General features: G+C 34.1%; 1 pseudogene across 1 annotated transcript; it reads left to right on the top strand.

Moving 5' to 3' along the window:
• Positions 1-2,236: 2,236 nt before the first annotated feature.
• On the top strand, positions 2,237-5,486 carry LOC145047750 (rab GTPase-activating protein 22-like; annotated as a pseudogene). The gene is made up of 12 exons (XR_013682393.1): positions 2,237-2,753; positions 2,996-3,091; positions 3,195-3,298; positions 3,424-3,641; positions 3,728-3,772; positions 3,894-4,016; positions 4,159-4,247; positions 4,388-4,493; positions 4,583-4,680; positions 4,796-5,047; positions 5,153-5,236; positions 5,321-5,486. The product of XR_013682393.1 is annotated as a rab GTPase-activating protein 22-like (transcript).
• Positions 5,487-6,335: the final 849 nt, after the last annotated feature.

Raw genomic sequence — 6,335 nt, 5'->3', positions numbered from 1 at the left:
TAATAACAACACCAATGCCGGCGGCAATAATGCAGGGCCTAGCCACACCTGCTTCGGGTGTGGAAGGACGGGGCATTTCCGCCGAGATTACCCTAACAACAACTCAGGAAACAGAGGAGCAGGAAGAATGCTGACTATGGGTCAGAGTGATGCAGTTCAGGACCCCACAGTTGTGACCAGTACGTTCCTCCTAAACCACACTTATGCATGCATCTTATTTGATACCGGAGCGGAGCGAAGTTTCGTGAGCGAGAAGTTTAAACATTTATTAAAGCAATAACCCCAGAAGCTAAATGAAACCTATACGGTGGAAATGGCCAATGGGAAAACCGAATCCACTGGGGAGATCTACATCGGATGTACTCTAACCCTTAACCAGCACGTTTTTCGAATAGACCTAATGCCAGTATCAATTAGGAGTTTCGATGTGATTATCGGCATGGATTGGTTAAGCCCCCACCATGCTGAGATTATGTGCCACGAGAAGGCCGTTCGCCTTCGTCTCCCGAATCACGAAACCCTAGTAATTTACGGAGACAAACCTAGTACGAATCTTCGTCTTATCTCGTGCATCAAAGCACAAAAACATCTGCGAAAGAACAATTTGGCGTTCTTGGCTCGCATAGTGGACAAGACCAAAGAAGAAACTAACATCCAGGATATTCCGGTAGCGTGTGAATTCCCGGACGTGTTTCCTGAAGATCTTCCTGGAGTACCCCCAGAGAGACAAGTTGAGTTCCGAATCGACCTTGTTCCAGGAGCGACCCCTCTCGCTAAATCACCATATGGGTTGGCTCCTGCTGAAATGCAGGAATTGTCCAGCCAACTCAGTGAGCTTCTGGACAAGGGATTTATCCGACCTAGCTACTCGCCATGGGGAGCTCCGCTGCTCTTTGTCAAAAAGAAGGACGGATCTTTCAGAATGTGCATCGATTACAGAGAGTTAAATAAACTCACTGTTAAAAACCGCTACCCACTCCCACGAATCGATGATCTATTCGACCAGCTCCAAGGAGCGAGTTATTTTTCTAAAATAGATCTACGGTCCGGATACCACCAACTCAAAGTCCGAGAAGAGGATATTCCTAAAACCGCTTTCCGAACCCGCTACGGACATTATGAATTCATCGTAATGCCCTTCGGTCTAACAAATGCACCTGCCGCATTTATGGACCTAATGAATCGAATCTGTCGACCGTTCCTTGACAACTTCGTCATTGTATTTATCGATGACATCCTCGTCTATTCTCGAAGCAAAGAGGAGCATGGCCAATTATTATATTTTTTTTATCTTTGATTATTTTCATATAAATATTTTGTTTTAATTTCTATACTGATTAAGCTCGTATTAATCTACGATTATTCCTTAACCGATGGGGTAAGTTAAATGACCATAAATATAAATATAGTTATGTGTACATAAAATATTAATTGAAATAGTTAATAAGATAATAAAAATCTTTTTAGGTCGGATTAAGCGTACAACAAAAAGATCTAATAGGGACTGTCCGAGTTAAGAAAAAATTTAGGGACCTAACTTGTATATTACCCCAAATCATAGGGACCATTTATGTGCGTGTGTATATATATATATATATATATATATATATATATATATATATATATATATATATATATATATATATATATATATATATATATATATATATATATATATATATATAATGTGTGAAAAAGTTGAAGTATCAATATATACTAAATTAAAGTAAGAAGGACTAAAAATAAATTTTTTTAAATAGAAAAGGATATAAAGTAAATATATATTTTAACTATAAGGATAAAAATGTTAAAATTATTGAATTTATATAAATTGATTGTTTGATAAGGTTGGAATAAAATCAAAACACCGTATTTATTATTTTAAGTCACATTAAATTAAATTATTTTACCAAAGTCAAAATCAAAATAGTTTTTAACGGTGTTTTTTACCCATAAATCGGGTGCTAATAGCAACACCCGAAGACGACGGCACCTTTTATGAATGGGTCAACTAGACGACTCATGCTCAAACTCCTCGCATCAAACACGTGCGCACAGGAGCGTGCAATCAAAACACTCATTTCCTCCTCCGACCTTCTTGTCTCCATCGATTTTCCGCAGCTTTAATAAAATGAGATGCGACGAACGACTGAACGAGTCCTCCCTGCCAAACACGGTGGCCGGATCTCACATTCCTCGATCCTACGTTCTTACATCTTTTGCGCTCCATAACTCGACACAGAAGCAGCCAAATCATGCAATTATTTGAGAATGATGATATTCTTCTCAGAAAAAGCTTTAGCAGATCAGAAAATGCGGTAACTCCGCTCATTTTACCACCACCATCCGACCACCACCACCACCACCGCCTCCACCCATCCAGAATGAAGAACATATACCCAACTCCGCTCAAATCGACAAAGAGAAAACAGACAAACAAACCCCATAATTGATAACGAAAAGGAAGAGAAAACAAGAAAAAAAGTTTGTCGCTTTGGGTATTCCCACCAAGATCTCATCTGGGTTGTGTTTCGTCAGATGTTTTAGGGTTCGGGGTGTACCATTTTTGAATGAATTAGATCGATTCAAAGAACATAAAAGAAAAAAATCACGAATTTCAAGTTTTGTTTGGAGAGATAAGTTAACAAGAGAGGATGAATATATTGTGGAAAGACCTAGGGATTCCGACAGATTCATTCCATGAAGTTCGAGTTGAATGCACCGATGTTCCTAAAACCAAATTTAAAATCAAGGTAAACTCATCTCTTTATATATATATATATATATATATATATATATATATATATATATATATATATATATATATATATATATACACCAATCAGTTTTACTATTTGCTAAAAGTTCTTTTTTTGATGTTGGATCTACGAGGAAGACGACGAACATGTTTAACATTACAAATTGGAATTTGATTTATCCTAACGTTTTAAATTGATTCTGTTTAAGGCTTCTAATTCGTAAAATGTTTATCTAGTCGGGGAAGACTCTTAGTGTAAGGAAGTAGCAATCAGCATTCAGTCTAGAAGGTCATCTTGATATAGGCCAAACCCTTGGTCGAATTTATCGTGGTGTACGTTTTTATTTTCCCAACCAAATTACTAACGTAAATTTGAAATTTCTATTAAATGTGTACTTAATTTGACATTTTTTGTTGAATCGTTGATATAAATCAGGGGATACATCCAACAATCAGAGGAGAAGTATGGGAATTTTTACTCGGTTGTTTTGATCCAAAGAGTACATATGAGGAGAGAAAAGAGATACGCCTAACAAGAAGGTTTTAAGTATTTTCTCTTTATAATTCTTTTTTTATGATGATCACTTATATATATATATATATATATATATATATATATATATATATATATATATATATATATATATTCGTTTTTATGATTTTAGAGAAGAATATGGAAGACTAAAAGAATTATGCCCATACATGTTTCCACTTGTTGGAAGTGGCAAGTTTATAACTGCTCCTGTAATAACAGAAGATGGAACCCCAACCTAAGATCCAATATTGCTTCTAGAAGCAAACCCTGAGAAACTTATGACACCAACAACTCAAGCAACAAGTAATCTTTTTTTCCCCTTTTGACAAATGTCACAAATTAATAGTTGTTTAAACGGTTTTACACTTTTACTAATGCATACATTTCATATATTGTAGTTAATTCAGGCAAAGAAATATCTGTCCCAAAGGAAGAAGACAATAAGATAATCCAGTGGAAACTTACCCTACATCAAATAGGTTGATATATAAAGATTCCATCATGTACATGTTTTAAAATCATTTCATTTTCAAGTTTCAACATTGTTGAATCATTATAATGTAGTGTTTTTTTATCTTTGGATTTTACTATTTATAATAGGTCTTGATGTGGTTCGAACAGATAGGACACTTGTGTTTTATGAAAAACAGGAGAACTTGTCAAAATTGTGGGATGTTCTTTCCGTGTATGCTTGGTTTGATAAAGAAGTCGGTTATGGTCAAGGTGGATGTTGATTTGATCATTAAAATTTTTCTTTTTCTTGAAGGTTTTTTTTATTATTATTATATTTTGTAACACCCTTTTGAAAATGGTATGTGAAAGATTCTAATTATGATTTGTATGTTTTGTAAACTTATCAAAACAGGAATGAGTGATCTTTTTACTCCTATGATTATGCTTCTTGAAGATGAAGCAGATGCATTTTGGTGCTTTGAACGTTTAATGCGTAGATTGGTGTGTGTGTGTGTATATATATATATATATATATATATATATATAGTTAACCTAACGTATTATCATTTCTAAAGCTATGAGTAATGACTTAATGATTGTATTTCAAGAAATTAAATGTGATTTTATTTATGGGTTTGAAGAGAGGGAATTTCAAATGCGGAGGGGTATCTGTTGGGGTTGAGTCACAACTTTGCAATTTAGCAAATGTTATTCAAGTTGTTGACCCTAAGCTTCATCAACATTTGGGTACTTTCTTAATAAATTTTTAACTTTTTTACATTTTCTTTTTATAATAATAAAAATGCTAAAAAAAACTAATATTAACACGAATGCAGATCACCTAGGTGGTAGTGATTATTTATTCGCATTCGGAATGCTTATGGTTTTGTTTAGAAGAGAACTTTCTTTTGGTGATTCTTTGTATTTATGGGAGGTAATAAATAATAATAATAATAATAACCTTATAAAGACATCAAACTTTATTCAGACAAACATCATTATTCATTCAGCCACTTTACTCAATACATGACTTAATGAATTTGAAACAGATGATGTGGGCTTTGGAGTATGATCCTGATCTTTACAATTTATATGAGGAACCCGATTCTGATAGACCTGAAGATGCTAAAGCAAAACCAAAATCATCACGACAATGTGGCAAATTTGAAAGGGAAATTTTGAGAAGTGGGGCTAAAGATGAAGAAACTCTCCCCATTTCTGTGTTTCTTGTTGCAAGTGTCCTCAAGGAGAAAAGTGTCAAATTGCTCACAGAAGCCAAGGGACTCGATGATGTTGTCAAGGTCAAACCTTTTTTTTGTTTCATTTCTTAACAACACAAAAGTTTCCTTCAACATTTTCATCATGATGATGTGTTTATTGATTGATTGATTCATCTTTTTTTACAGATATTGAATGACACTTCTGGGAATTTGGATGCTAAGAAATCTTGCTCGGGGGCTATGAAACTTCACAAAAAGTATCTGAAAAAGGTATAAACTTGTTGGTTCTTGATGGATTGTTATAAAAAGTGTGGGATTTTTTTGGTTTTTTGATGAATGTTGGTTGCGTTTTAGGTGAAATTGGAAAAGGCAGCTTCATAACAGGATGATGAGTTTTGAGTGTTTGACTTGTGTTAATGAGGAAAGATAGAGGTTGGAGACAATTTTTGTTTGTAATTTGTAAAGACTACTAATGTATGTTGTTTACAATTACAGTCGATTCTTATTGAAGCAATGTGTATTAAACTATATATTGTATTTTGTATATGTGAAACCATGAAGATGACTAAATTATACAATATATTTTTTTATGAATAAAAGAAACTTCTTATCAACTTTGTTTGTTACTTGTATAATTAATGTGATATCAGTGAAACATGAATTAGTTAAGAAGAATTCATCTTTCGGAAACTTAACTCCGGATTTCATATTCGAAAACATTAAATTAAACTCTTCAATGTTGCAACTTATAGCATAACGAATCCAACTGTTGAGTTGTGATTCAAATCGAATATCATAAGTGGTGTGCACTCTGAATTTCTTGAGCTTCATTTGGCGACATTGAGGTAGGGTTTTGCTGACCATCAAAATGAAATCCGAACCAGATTGATTAACAACATTTCGTTGAAAATTGACAAGTCCATACATGTTCCTATCGTTTGGAGAGTGTACCTGTTCTTATGGCGCATTTTGTAGAAGGTAAACGAGAGAGGAATTCAAGAAGCAAGCGATCTGGTAACAGACTGATTTGATCTTCTTCCACCTCCTCCATAATTTTATCAAACTTTATTTGTTTTGGGGCAATTTTAAGTTTTTGTCCTTCTACCATTTCAATAGTTGCAACCGAGCTCTCATCAATTCCCCACATGAGATATACAAAACTCAAATCAGGGGGTGTTTGGGATAGCGTTTTAAACTAAAAAGTCCTTTTTAGAAAACAACCTTTTGATTTATTTCTTTTTCCAAAAAAAGTTTTAAAATGTGTTTATGTAAACTCTTGAGGGTGCAAAGGGAAACAAGCCAAATGTTGGTAAAAGTCACATATTCGTAACTTCTTAACCACCTCATTTTTGTTCTTCTCAAAAAATCA

The sequence above is a fragment of the Lactuca saligna genome, chromosome 1, assembly GCF_052625555.1.
Source record: "Lactuca saligna cultivar CGN05327 chromosome 1, ASM5262555v1, whole genome shotgun sequence".
NCBI lineage: Eukaryota > Viridiplantae > Streptophyta > Magnoliopsida > Asterales > Asteraceae > Lactuca > Lactuca saligna.
Note: the sequence above shows the minus strand (reverse complement) of the source record. Positions and strands in the feature narration are given on the sequence as shown.